Consider the following 15,413-nt stretch of genomic DNA (forward strand, 5'->3'; position numbering starts at 1 on the left):
GTGCGAAATTGTTGAGGTACCCGATAGGAGCTTGTTGTGAGGAAGAGGGATGGGCTAATAAAATACAAGACATTATTGATAATGTTTGCGTTGTGTTTCAATGTATGTATAAGCAAGAGTGAAGGAAAACTAATGGTGAAATAAATGTCATTTGAAAAAACTGCAGGGGGGGAAAAAGGAGAGTATTAATGAATTTCAAACTAAGAGAAGTGTTGGATAATTTACTGAACAGGGAGAACTTAGTGAAAAATTGATAATAAGTAAATTTGAAGAAAATGTAAGAAGGGAGAAAGAATAAATGGCACACACATTGTATAGTATATATATATATATATAAATTTATATATACATATATATATATATATATATATATATATATATATATATATATATATATATATATATATATATATATATATATATATATATATATATATATATATATAATAATGTGTGTGTTTTTTTGTGTGTAATGTAATATACTTGTAATGATATACATATGCATATATATGTATATATACATATATATATATATATATATGTGAACACGTATATGCTCACGTATATATACCTAAATATATAGAAGCAGGACGAAATCTTTCCAGATAAAAATTTAATGCACGAATTTATTCAGATATATTTGCATAGAGAGAACAAACATATTTCTTCATTGAAAAATAATACAATCCATGTATTTCTTTCATCGCACCTCTCTCTCTCTCTCTCTCTCTCTCTCTCTCTCTCTCTCTCTCTCTCTCGTGTAAGAATGATTAAACACGTGAAGTTAACGGAATAAAGTCATCTGATTTATATACAAAGTTAGCGTGCTTGGCCGCGCTGAACGTGTACCCTTCGATATTCGTGCTCCGTAACGGTGTAATGGCTATTCTTTGCAAGGAAAGTTGCTATTTACTCTTCTATATTTAAGTTTCTATTTACTGTTCTATATTTAAGTTTCTATTTACTGCTGTATATTTTACCTGTAGAGAAGCAGAATGAGAAGTGTTTGACATTTATGAAAAGAGAACCGTAACGCAGGTAATATGAGTTTTCTACATGAAATAATTAACTTGACTCGGGTAGTTTAGGTCTTATGGAAAAAATTGACTGACGGAGGTAGGTTGAATCTCATTTATGAAATAAGAAACGTCACTCAAGTAGTAAAAGTTTCAGTTTTGAAGCAAAGCATTGTACTCAAGTAGAATGAGATTTAATTATGAATAAGAAACGTCTCTACAGAGCCTTGAACTTTAAATATGTAGCACGAAATATGAATCGTTTGTGAAATAATAAACTTTATTTATTTAACAGGGAACTTAACTTTATTCGGCTGAGTTTTATTATTATTATTATTATTATTATTATTATTATTATTATTATTATTATTATTATTATTATTATTATTTCAGTAAATGAAACCTATTCACATGGAATGAGCACACAGGGGCCATGGCTTGAAATTCAAGCTTCCAAAGAATGTTGGTTTCAACCTCCCGCCGCAGACCCCACACTGCAGCAGTAACTGATCTTGATACGGAGCCAGTGATTATTCATCGCCTTGGGAGAGATGCAAACCCGCGACATCTGTGTGGCATGCCACGACACTAACCACTATACCAGCGGACCAGGTAATTGAAAGCGTTGCTTTATCGTCAGTCTATTATTATCGTTTACAAATGAAGAAACCTGTTTTCAGGCAGTCAAGTTTGATTTGAGAAATGAGCAACATTTCTGCTTTAGTCCTAGTTTCTTTCATGCTTTTATATCCTGAAAGATGTATAGTGTTGACCTTGCGCTTACCCATTCCCTCTTAGCCTGCGTTACAAGTTCTCTGGTTTTTTTGTGAATTTAAAGTCCAGTACCTCATGCTGTTCTTTAGATCATTGCAATCTCTGTTAGTGTATATGATCACGCTTGTAAGAACAAAAATCGTGCACAATGGTGATACACTCCGTGGGGGGGTAATGTCATCAGTACATCTCACGCGGTGCACTGTAGGCATTAATTAATGTTCTTTGCAGCGTGCCTTCGGCAAATTCTATATATATATATATATATATATATATATATATATATATATATATATATATATATGTATATATATATATATATATATATGTATAATATATATATATATGTATATGTATAATATATATATATATATATATATACATATATATATATATATATATATATATATATATATATATATATATATATACACACACATATGTATATATACAGATATCACAAAATCCACGTAAGAAGGTAAGTGAAAACCAGGACTTTGAACAAGTACTTTCGTAGTTTATTCCACATTTCAAAGTTCCGGTTATCACTCACCTTCTCACGTGGATTTTGTGATATTGTCAAGCAAGCGTTCCTTCGTGCTGCATTCGATATACACACACACATATATATATATATATATATATATATATATATATATATATATATATATATATATATATATATATATATATATGTGTGTGTGTGTGTGTGTGTGTGTATGTATGTATGTGTGTGTGTGTGATACAATGAAATAGTCCGACTTTTTAAAAACGTTCCTTCATACCATATTTCTGAGCTTGCTGCATCTCTTTATTCATTTACCTGTTAATTTTGCGCAACTAGAGCTCCGCGGCTCAGTATTATGGGTTGCTTGACGTCATTATGAGTTCTTAACAAATAATTCTGATTACTGTGGCGATAGCGATGATGACGTAGCATTCGTATACCAGCAGAAACAAAAAAAAAAACAAAAACAAAAACAAAAGGACGAGGGTTATAATTGTCATTGGGAGCGTCACCAAGGCCACGATTATTTGTTACTGGAAAGGCTTGCAGCTCTGTATACGTTCATTGATACTTGATTCTTTGCAGTGTCCCTTCGACCTCTGGCTGCAACCCCTTTCATTCCTTTCACTGTTCCTCCGTTTATATTCTCTTTCTTCATTCTTATTTTCCACCGTCTCCTAACAGTTGATTCACAGTGCAACTGCGTGGTTTACCTCCTGTTACACCTTTCGAACTTTTTTACTGTCAGTTTCCCTTTCAGCACAATGACTTCTTAGGTCCCAGCGCTTGGCTTTTGGCCTAAATTCTATATTCTATCAGTGTAGTTACTGAGGGTGTGTGTGTGTGTGTGTGTGTGTGTGTGTGTGTGTGTGTGTTTCAGAGAGAGAGAGAGAGAGAGAGAGAGAGAGAGAGAGAGAGAGAGAGAGAGAGAGAGAGAGAGAGGATACGACCCTCTTTGGTGACACCGCTGTGACCCTTGATAACTCAGATTCTCTATTCATCTCTGCCTCTCCTCTGTCATTGTTTGTTAAGATGGCGGTGATTGACCAATGCCGGTTTCTTTGCGGCAGTTTTGACTTCACTGATTTCCGTGTTTTTGTTTTGACAGTCCTGTATTTCTGTTCCAGAGTTGCTTTCAAGAGATTTAGGGTAAGCGTTATGTGAATTTGTGAAGAAGGTGACCACAACTGACCATATCGTCAATGCCCATTAGTCAGTTAACGCACTCACACGTACTTGTACATACATACATACATACATACATACATACATACATACATACATATATATATATATACATATATATATATATATATTTATATATATATATATATTTATATATATATATATATATATATATATATATATATATATATATATATATATACAGAAAATACTTGGACAAACAGGCTGATGATTTTAAAAAAGCCATGCATTAAGGGAGTGGCATTAACGTCAAAGAAATGCCCATTGTTGAAGAGAAAAAGAAGATAATACCAACCAAATGGTATGCCAACTAGAGAGTTTTGTAGATTGTGAAATGAGGAAACAAAACCTGACGGTTGGGAATTTGAAGTTAGCAAATGTACCAAACACCAAAGAAAGGTGACCCGATTGAATGCGTAGGTTTTAATGCATTATATTTAGTATGCTTATTCTCAAGAAGCCAGAGAAAAGATGATTAAAAAGTCAGAGGGAACAAGCTGGATTTAGAAAAGGTAGGAGTTTCGCAGATCAAATATTTGTGTTGACATATTGGACTGAAGTGTATGGAAATAAAAAATTCCCTTTGATGGCATTTGTTGATTCTGAGAAGTCATTCGACAGTGTCCACAAACCAGTATTATGGAAGGTCTGTGTCACTATGGCATTCTCATTAAATTTGTAAAGCTAATTGAAAATACCCATGAACTACGCAGACTCAAAGTTGATGGTGACTGGGGCTTGCGGTGAATAGTGGGGTGCTACAAGGTAATGTTATTTCACCTTTGTTGTTTGGCCTTCTCACGGATTTTATTATGAAAAAAGTGGTAGGGGATGAGAGAGAACAGCTGGATTGGAGTAACTATAAAAACTTGACAGACTTAGAATATGCTAATGATGTTTTAATTAGCAAAGCACCACAAGATTGATAAATCGTGCTTAAGGAATGTGTCATATATAATCTACAGTGAGGGACTCAAAATAATCTTAGAAATAACTGATGTAATCAGCAGAGATGACAATGAGACTCCATCTAAAAGATTTTGTCGATTTGAGAATACAGCTTTAAGAATATTAGGAGCCAGATGATTTAGAAATGGTACCATGAAAGAAACAAAGGAAATTCCATAGAGAAGAGAATGACGAAAGAAAGATGAAGGGGCTTGGATATGTCCTTCACACAACCATTGTTAGGATAGTACGTGGTAGTGTCAGTAGGGCTTTTATTGGCACCAGAAGAACTTTAAGGCCCGGACTCACTTGGATAGGAAGTATGAGAAGGGAGGCTGGAGATGAGTTGAGATTTGTGGAAGATAAAGTAAAAAATAAAAAAAAAAGCTTAAGTTTGAGAAAACTGGGAAATTATGCTAAGCTTAATCTACTACAAGGCAAGGATCAGCTTAGCGTAGGTTACTCTAACTCTGAGTTGATATTTCGCCTACTAGTAATAGAAGTGTGGTATTCTGTAATGTCACAGGATAGGGTATGATAAGCTGTTATTAGGCTGGGATAAACCAGCCTTTCCCACAGTGGGGTTGGCCTTTCGAGCCATTGGGAATGCATCGTTCTCCATTTTATCCCCCCCCCCCGTAAATGGTTGAGGGATGTGGCAAAGGCCTCTGTCTGGCTGTCCGTCCGTCACACTTCTGTTTACTTGGTAAATTGTGCGATGCTGTTAGGGCTTCAAATTTATTATATACTTTGAACTTGACATAGTCTTGAATGAGTTGCAAGATGATCAAGGTTTGAACATTGTGAGGAAAATACCAGATTTTTTCTCGGTCGCTATTAAAATATTTGCTCTATATTTTGCACGTAAACGGTGAATGTGACCTTAGGCGAGTTGTAAGATGTATTAGGTCTGGTAATTAACTTTTGGATTAAATCTCAGATTTTCCTAGATTGGGTTGGTTGCTGTATTGGGAATGAAGATGTTCTACGCGTAGATTGCACTAAACATGATCTTGGTTGTCATTTAAAATCAATGATTACAGGTTGTATTTTACCTATAGGGGGAGAGTTGCGAGGGAGTTGATTTGGTGCTCTGTTATATTTTGCATTTAAGGCCACACTATGGACAGCACAGCACATGACCTGTAGGAAAAGTTGTCAAGATTATTTTCCGAAGATACAAGATTCCAGGAAAATAATGGAAGAATGTGCAGATCTGTTTCGTGAGGTTACAGTGCGCCAAAAAAATAAGACGATGGGTACTTATTCTTGAAATATCAAGCGCTACTTAACACTTCAGATAAAGGTGTAAATGACGGTTTGGGATTCGCTTGCGAGGGCAAACGAATGATCAATGAGAAACGTCTTGTTTCCCATGTGAAAATAATCCTCCGCTACTCGTGTGATTTCTGGCGGCTGTTACTCCGCGCTATCTTAGAGCGAGTTAAAGAGACCGCCATGGTAACACATAAAACTTAACTGAGAATAATATTTTTTGAGGCATCCGAGAATATTGTCTAGAAAGGAAAGTTTAGGGACTCTTAAACTTTTAAATGGATAATGCTTGGTGACCCTTGTTAGAAGACCGACAATTGAAAAATGCGACGTGGATGAGATCACATCATGTTGTCACAAACTTTGATGATATGACATTATGCTGTCACAGACTTTGATGATATAACACCATGTTGTCACAGAGCTGGTTAATTTAATGTGTTTGCGCAGTGTGGGCTAATAATGCCACAGAGCCTCGTCACTTTTGGCAGGGGGAGTCTAGGGGAGGCCCACCCCAGGCCTCCTATCCCCTTCACACCTTAGGGCACGGGCCCTTGCTGTCATGAGGCAACCGCCACATAGCAACCCAGAGGAACTAGCTGAGGGAGTTATGAGGCTTTATTGGGAAAATTTTAATTAAAAAATCAGAACAAAAATCTAGACAGGAGATATACAGTACATGTCATGAAGTAAGGTAACAGAGAAATCGACGAAAAAATTCTAGAAGACAAAAAATATACAGAAAGATTGTTTCCCAAAAAGGGAATGATTAAAAAAAATTTTTGTACAAGAAAGGTGAGAGAGAGAGAGAGAGAGAGAGAGAGAGAGAGAGAGAGAGAGAGAGAGAGAGAGAGAGAGAGAGAGAGAGTACGCGCACATTGTTTCATAGTGTGATGTTTGTGTACACATAGAAATCCACCCCTATCAGACTGAAAAATGTACTTAATACACTACTGTATTAAGTACAGTGCTGTACTGTGTTTAATAAATTTCACTAAAAATACTGAGAGGGAGAGAGAAAGAAAGGTTAGTACAACCTGAATATAGAAATAAAGCTTATGTATAATAACCCCCGTCAATGCACCTCATGCGATGCACTGTAGGCATTACTTAAGGTTCCTTGCAGCGTCCCTTCGGCCCCCTAGCTTCAACCCCTTTCATTCCTTTTACTATACCCCCATGCATATTCTCTTTTTGCATCTTACTTTCCACCCTCTCCTAACAATTGTCTCATCATGCAACTGCGAGGTTTTCCTCCTGTTACACTTTCCACATGGGTCCCAGCACTTGGCCTTTGGCCTAAAATCTATGTTCTGCTCTCTCAATGCATATTACCTGCGAATCGACTTCCACGAAATCATCCTTCTCCTTTTGCGACGAATTATTACGAAACAGAAGTGACCTCGAACGAAGCCCAGTTTCTCTCGAATGCCCTACTGACCTCGAGAGGAAGAAGACCTGTTTTCTCGGGCAGCCTTTTGCTCACTTGACCCACTTCCATAAAAGGAAAATCATCTTCTTGGGTACGTGATTTTTTGCAAGCGATTCGAGGAAATGAAAAATGATTAACCTCAAGCAACAATAGGATATAACTTCGTTGTTTTGAATAGTTTTTATGTCTTTTTCAGATGAAGTGTTTCCCGAAAGATACTGTTAATAGCTTTCAGGTAGAGAAGCATTTCGCAGAAGAGAGATGGTGACGTGTTTCTATATCGCTTCGCAGGATTCAGTGTTGGTAAAAAATATACCAAGAATATAATCTTTGTATATATTTTAATATATAATGAAAGTAGTTGGAAACTATCCAACAATATTCAAATCCTATATAATCGTTTGAAGACTTGATGTTACAGTTAATTTCTAAACCAATGAATGTCTGTGTTTGTTGTATTTCGTGAATGCGGATCTATAGGGTCACATGACTTGCGAAAAGTGAAACGATTTTCTTTTTTATTTTTCCCCTTGGTTTTAAGGCGTTTTCATGACGTCAGTACACAGGTGACCTATATTTAGTTCCTCGCTGGGTGAGCGGGTTCCGTTCTCAACTACCACTCTGTTGGTCGTGAGTTCGAATCTCCGACCGGCCAGTGAAGAACAAGAGGAATTTGTTTCTGGTGATAGAAATTCATTTCTCGCTATAATGTGGTTCGGATTCCATAATAAGCTGTAGGTCTCGTTGCTAGGTAACCAATTGGTTCTTAGCCACGTAAAAATAAATCTAATCCTTCGGGCCAGCCCTAGGAGAGCTGTTAATCAGCTCAGTGGTCTGGTTAAACTAAGATATACTTAACTTTTATATCAGACTAATGCAAAATAGCAGATTTTTAGACATCAAAACTTGGCACACAAGATTCGACATCTTAGTACTGTATTCAAGTAGAAAATTGTTCTTAGTCATTCTAAAAATGTAAAAGAAAGGATATTGTGCAATACGGAAGGAAGAAGTCATCTGTTCTGTCTGGGAATCAATACGTCATTGTAGACTGAATGAGGGTCAGGGGGAGGGCTTCCAAAAATAACCCAGGATGATGATCATGAGGATAAGGTCACATGAGCTGTTTTCACTAATTCTGTCAATTGCCTTCGCGTAGACAAAAGTCGTATTACGCCAGCAACCATAACATCAATACAAAAACAACAAGAGCTTCCTCGTATCCTTCTGGAGACTTGCCAAGGAATGCAGTGCGTTTTTATACAGTGAGGTTTGTAGATAAGGAAATTATGATCATCATGCAGTATTATTCAAACATACTGTCGCGTAAATGTAGCTGAGACGTAAAAAAACATTTGATATTTGAGCATGCAGATGTATGCTTCATGAAACCTAGCATTACGAATAAAACGGAAAAATATGCGGGTGTAAAATGGTGCAAATTTATGTAGAAGCATTATTACGAAGAAAAGTCCGTGCGAAAATAACGGATATCATAAGAGCTGGCGTAATTACACGAATGCTTAGAATTCCTCTCATTTGAATTTCCTTTTGAGTTATTTTATTTTTCATTTCTATTTGTGTGTACAGTTAGGTAACGCGGATATCGTAATCAGTTGCCAGCTTACAGGTCGCTTATTACAAGCAATCTTTACAAGCCTACTTGAGAATCAGCAGCCTTAGGAGACGGTAAAACACGCCAGTGGCTGCGAGAAGTATTTTGTCAGACCCGGAAATAGACAGGCCATCATTGCCTGTTCATATCACGCGTGTCAATAAAGGTATCATTATGGGTAGTTGTGTTCTAGCTCTGATTGCCATTCGAACAGCACTTGATTTGTTTGATTGCGTTTTAACCTATGTCGTACTTTATTATTATTATTATTATTATTATTATTATTATTATTATTATTATTATGAAAGCAGACCACAGCTTCTGAACATCAAAGACGCTTCACAAACCATTGCATTTTCAACGCCCATTCCCCCATACTTTCTGCTGTTATTATAATTATTGAAATGCAGGTTGCAGTAGGAAATAAAGAGAAAGAAACCAACAAACAAACACATCCGTAATCAGTGCTCGAGAGATAAACCAATAGAATAAAATGATCTGGCGTTGGAAATCACAGCAGCCCCAAAACATGACTCATGTTGTCACGTTCACATAAGATAAATACTTGTTCACAATATTTAACAAGTAGAAAATGCGCCGAAGTTTCTTCGACGCAATCGAGTTTTCTGTACAGCGTATAATCAAGGCCACCGAAAATGGATCTAACTTTTGGTGGTCTCGGTATAATGCTGTATGAGCCGTGACCCATGAAACTTTTAACCGCTGCCCAGTGGTGACATGTCCTATATCGTTGCCAGACGCACAATTGTAGCTAACTTTAACTTTAAATAAAATAAAAACTACTCAGGCTAGAGGGCTTCAATTTGGTATGTTTGATGATTGGAGGATGGATGATCAACATACCAATTTGCAGCCCTCTGGCCTCAGTGCTTTTTAAGATCTGGGAACGGACAGACAAAGCCATCTCAATAGTTTTCTTTTACAGAAAACTAAAAACCAGGAAGAGAAGGTTGTTGAACTCGAAGGAAAATTAGGGTCTGATATTCTTGTGCGGCGTGACCGTTAAGATTCAGGTTCTCTCTCTCTCTCTCTCTCTGGTAGGAGACCAGCCTGTTTTTACCTTGCACTGCTTCAGTTGCATTCTACAGTAGAAAGCTGACCCTCTTATGCAAGGGAAAAAAGTGACTTAGGAGAAATTATATAATATACGTATATATACAGTATATTTATATTGTATATATATTATGTATATATATTTATATATACATGTATGTAGAGAGAGTGAGGGTAGATTGAATATTATTCTTCTAACCTGCTAGAATTAATTGTTTTACTCATTTGAAATATGAAAATGACGTTGCAACTGCCAAGGTCACCGACGCCGAGTGAAATAGAAAGAACAGTGAAATAGGAGCTAGGAATCTTTGCACCGTCTTCTGTAAATTAGAGAGGCTATTCCTGGAACTGGAAATGGTTTCCAGAGGGATAAATTATGCCCATGAATGATAAAGACAATAAATGAATCTGAATGCGTTTCCGGTATTCCAAAAATTCCCGTACGTCCGATTGTTACGGTGCTTTTCACCTGTGCTTGTGTACAGCCCATAGACAACCAGCAGAAGATGCGTCGTGAACTTGCTTGGGAAGACTGCAGAGACCTTCCAGTCCCCTTGACAGCTACGTTTGATTGATGCTCGAAGACAGTAGTTGTGTGGAATTGAAGAGAAGACGGCAGGCCTCATGTTTCGTGAGATTCTAAACATTTTCACTATATTTTTGTGTAAAAGATACAATCGAGTCTTCATTTCCGAGCCGTTCTGTGCATCTGTGTTATTTCTGTAACGGATAAATTGCAAGTCATCCCGTTACAGTCCAATGGGGAACCAGACGACAGTATTTTCATGACCAGTCCTGTGCTCTTCTACGATACTTATCTCGCTCTGACCAGCTCGTTCCTCTCTGATGATTGAGGAGTTCTGTTTTGCCTCAGGCTTATTCTTAGTTTGGATGCTTAAACCATTGTTACAGATACAATCGTTGTCATGCAATTCGTGAGGGGAAACTTTAGGTAGAATTACTCTGAAAAGCCTACAAGATTATATGCACGTTTAAAGCCTACAAGATTATATGCACGTTTCCACAGCTCTCTTCTCCCAGATAAAACCATATATGGGAGCATGCTGTCAGGCTCAAGTCTCAGCTCTCTCTCTCTCTCTCTCTCTCTCTCTCTCTCTCTCTCTCTCTCTCTCTCTCTCTCTTTGCTGTGAAATTTTTAAGATATTATACACAGATCTTCATAGCTATATTTTCCTCTTTGTCAGTTATAAAACGAAAGCGCGATACTGTTTGTATTTCTCTCTCTCTCTCTCTCTCTCTCTCTCTCTCTCTCTCTCTCTCTCTCTCTCTCTCTCTCTCTCTGAAGGGAAACGCAGACAAGGAAGAGGCTTTGCCGGTCGGCTACTGTGCAGACATGGGTCTTGAGAAAGTGCGTGATGAGGTTGATGAGGAAGGAATAGAACCATTTCCGTGTAATGTGAACACCTGTTTGCAGTTTCAGTGTTGGGGAAGGATCTTGTTATAAGCTTGCTGAAAAGAATGATAGTTTTCAAGCCTTGTGGCTTTTTAGGGAGCGTAGGAATGAACTGGATATAACTGTTCAAGTCACCAGGTAAGATTTCTGTTTACACTGAATGAGTTTCTTCTTATAATTTAGTTAAAGAAATTCTTCACAGTTCCATACTGGAGTTGTTATTATGTTTACTAATTGTGAATGAAACCTATTTAACTATTTATTCATATAAATATTTACAATGTAATGTACATCTTCAAGTTATATATATATATATATATATATATATATATATATATATATATATATATATATATATATATATATATATATATATATTATATACACACTTATACTCTGTGTATATATATATATATATATATATATATATATACAGTATATATATATATATATATATATACTTATACTCTATATATATATATATATATATATATATATATATATATATATATATATATATATATATATATATATATATATATATATATATATTATATATATATATATATATATATATATATATATATATATATATATATATATATATATATATATATATATATGTGTGTGTGTGTGTGTGTGTGTGTGTGTGTGCGTGTGTGCGTGTATAGTGTATATACATGTGTTTATACATATATCGACGTCCCTAGCACTAGTAAGTTTTAGAACGGGCAGTAGATTAACAAATCCCGAACAGTCAAATATTAGGAACCATTCTAAGTCATGCAAAACATTGAAGATAAGGACTTTGCAATTATAGGTCAAGTACATAATGAATACGACCTAGCAATCTTGGAGTCCATTATGATAAAAAAGATAGTTCCGTCTTTAAATACGCAATCCTCCTCTGTACAGTTGTTTATTGCCTAAGGTGCGTTGTTTGTTTTTACGAAACTCTTTCAGTCACTGCCCGTCCTTTGCGAGGATAAAGTACAGAATGGCCTTAATTTTTTAGTGTTTTAAATAATTTTACTGTTTTTAGAATCTTATAGATATTTTGTACATATTTTTAGTGTTTAGTATAATTTCCTGTTTAAAGATGTTCATAAATTATTTTCAAGTTTTCTGCATGCTGATGTACATTAAATTTGATTAAATATTGCGTAATTTTAATGGATTATGCAGTGCTTGGTTTTAAGTTCTTTTTTATCTTTATTATAGCCTTGAGGATGCGATTATGAATCGTGAAACGGCAAAATAAATGTACCTGAGTACGACGCCTTTCCCTGTGGTTCCCCTGGTGAGATATATATATATATATATATATATATATATATATATGAAATTGATGTATGTGTGCATGTGTGTGTTCCACACACACACTCTAAAATGCACTGAGCAATCTCAACCAAACTTGGTATACATACCACTTACCATCTGGGAAAGAACACTGTGGGTGTAAGACATCACTGGCACCAAGGGGGTGAAATGTAAAAATCATAAAAAGCGACAGATATTAGTATCTAATCCATAGTTTTTGAGGACGCTGAGATGAGTAGTGACACTCCTGATGCCCTTCAAGTCCAAATTCAGCCCTGATAGGGAGTTGGGTGAGTTGGGGATGAAATGTAAGTATTACAGAAAGTGATAGATATTAGTGTCTAATCCATAGTTTTTGAGGTTGCTGAGAAGAGTAGTGACACTCCTGATGCCCTTCAAGTCCAAGTTCAGTCTCAATAGGAAGGGGATTGGGAAGGTGGTGACATGTAAAAATAACTGAAAACTACAGGTATTAGTGTCTAATCCATAGTTCTTGAGGTCGCTGAGATGAATAGTGAAACTCCTGATGCCCTTTCAGTCCAAGTTCAGCCCCCGATAGGAAAGGGGGTGTTGAGAAGGGATGAAAAATAAAATGTCAAAAATGACAGAGATTAGGGTCTAATCCACAGTTTCAAGATCGCTGGGATAAATAGAAACACTCCTGATGGCCTTTAAGTCCAAGTTCAGCCCTGATAGGAATGGGAGGTGAGAAGTGGTGAAATATGAAATGTCAAAAATGCTGGCCAATGTAACTGAAGCAACTATCTTAACAGGAATGGGGGAGAGAGGGAGAGAGAGAGTTTACCGGTTGTCATTCAGAGATTTCCCAGGCAGCCCTGGATTTTCAGCTAGTATATATATATATATATATATATATATATATATATATATATATATATATATATATATATATATATATATATATATATATATTCTTAAGCTTGAAGGTGTGGCTCTAGTAAACTTACCACAAGGATGCTGCTGATCTGACTGTATCACCTACATGGGTAAAGTATGATGAGAAGGAACAGGGGCTTAATACTTACTTTAGAGGGATGCTGGAGAGAAACTCTCATGATAACTAAATTACATGTATTTACAATACAAAATCAGAAGACAAGGAGGGATAAGGCAGGCTGCGTGATGTCCTGCGGCAGCACGTAAAACGAATAATGGATGTTAACTGGGTGCCAGGGATTAAACTTTAGTGGCACTGTTCATAAGGTTACACTTGGAAATTTCTTCAGTGTAACCAACAAGCATACAGTCATGGCAGAAGGGTCCACAGCGGCAAGCACTCCTTTCGCCAGTAGAGGAAGACCTACGATCACTTGATAAATCAATGGTAATAGCAGGGATAAGAGGCTAGCGCTGAGGGTGACAGAAATCCTCTTGACATAAAACATTACTGAATAAACTTGTGACACGAGTTTAACATGGCAGGTCTCTGTGTAAGCTACACTTGAAAATGGAAACATTTAGGAGAAGAAAAAGCTAAGTAACTGGACAACCTCAATTCCTTACTGTACCTTAATTCTGAAGAGGTGGCTCCTGTAGTTGTAATTTATCAGCTCATAGAACTGCCAGCTTTTGAACCCGCAAGGCATCCAGATGCATTCTGGGGGCCTCCAACTTTCTCTTTTGGAGAATGCTGGGCGGTTAATTGGTGCCTCAAGTCATACAGGAGGCGCAGACGTCTTAATCAGTGCCTTGGGTCGTTCAGGAATCCAGATATCTTCTCTAAGTTCAGGTAAGTATCTGGAATAAGAGGTTTATCGCAGTCACAGAGCTCAAGAGAGGATTAAAAGCAACAAGGGGCTAATAGAATGAGATCGAAGCGGCAATTTTTCCATGACCAATTGTCAGCATGTTGCAGGAAGCAAACTTAATTAACAGAAGGTTATCAAGTTTGTTTGTTGGGAAATTTTACTTAATTTTGAAAGGCGAGTTGCCTTGGGGTGTTAACTCTCTTAGCAATATATATATATATATATATATATATATATATATATATATATATATATATATATATATATATATATATATATATATATATATATATATATAATATATATATATATACATACATACATACACGCACACACACACACACACACACACACATATATATATATATATATATATATATATATATATATATATATATATATATATATATATATATATATATATATATTATAGTCTCACATGTATGTGAAAGCATCCTCAACCATTCTTTTATCGCGGTACGTATTTCAAATATGAAACCGTTAACATTTTCTATCAAGGCAGATTGAGCTAATTAAAAATTGTGCTTCATAGGTACAAATTGAATATTTTTACATATGTATGTGGAACCTATCTATAAAATAGCCATATATCATATCCCATATATCATATTACAAGTGACTCCTGTTCCTTGAAATAAAGTCAGACTACTTTAAACGCAATTTTGGATATGGTATATAAAAGTTACATTTTGTTGCCCCACCTCGTTGAGTTATAAGCCGGTATTCTGGAGGAAATATTGACCCGGAGTGGATAATTACATTATTTAAGGCAATTATCATGATTCCACTGTTATTATACCTGTCGTCATCATAATTTTTTTTTATATCTAAACGTCTTTTCCCCTTGAAACGTATGATAGCTACAGAACTGCCAATATTCTGGTGTTCACAAAGTTATTTCAGGATGAGGTTGTTAGTTTCGCACCCTGACCCCCCACCCCCACCCAGGGTATTTGAGGGCATCGGACATTTCTTCCATGGCATCCCTGTTAGAAGTACTCAAATCCCAACATTTTACTTATTAAACTACCAAGATTT

The 15,413-nt window shown here is 36.1% G+C and overlaps 1 protein-coding gene across 1 annotated transcript in view; it reads left to right on the forward strand.

Moving 5' to 3' along the window:
* Positions 1-15,413, forward strand: part of LOC136852614 (uncharacterized protein C05D11.1-like) — a 203,762-nt gene that overhangs the window by 53,560 nt on the left and 134,789 nt on the right. The gene's annotated exons all lie outside the window — the stretch shown is intronic.

Source organism: Macrobrachium rosenbergii, chromosome 25 (genome assembly GCF_040412425.1).
Source record: "Macrobrachium rosenbergii isolate ZJJX-2024 chromosome 25, ASM4041242v1, whole genome shotgun sequence".
Taxonomy (NCBI): Eukaryota; Metazoa; Arthropoda; class Malacostraca; order Decapoda; family Palaemonidae; genus Macrobrachium; species Macrobrachium rosenbergii.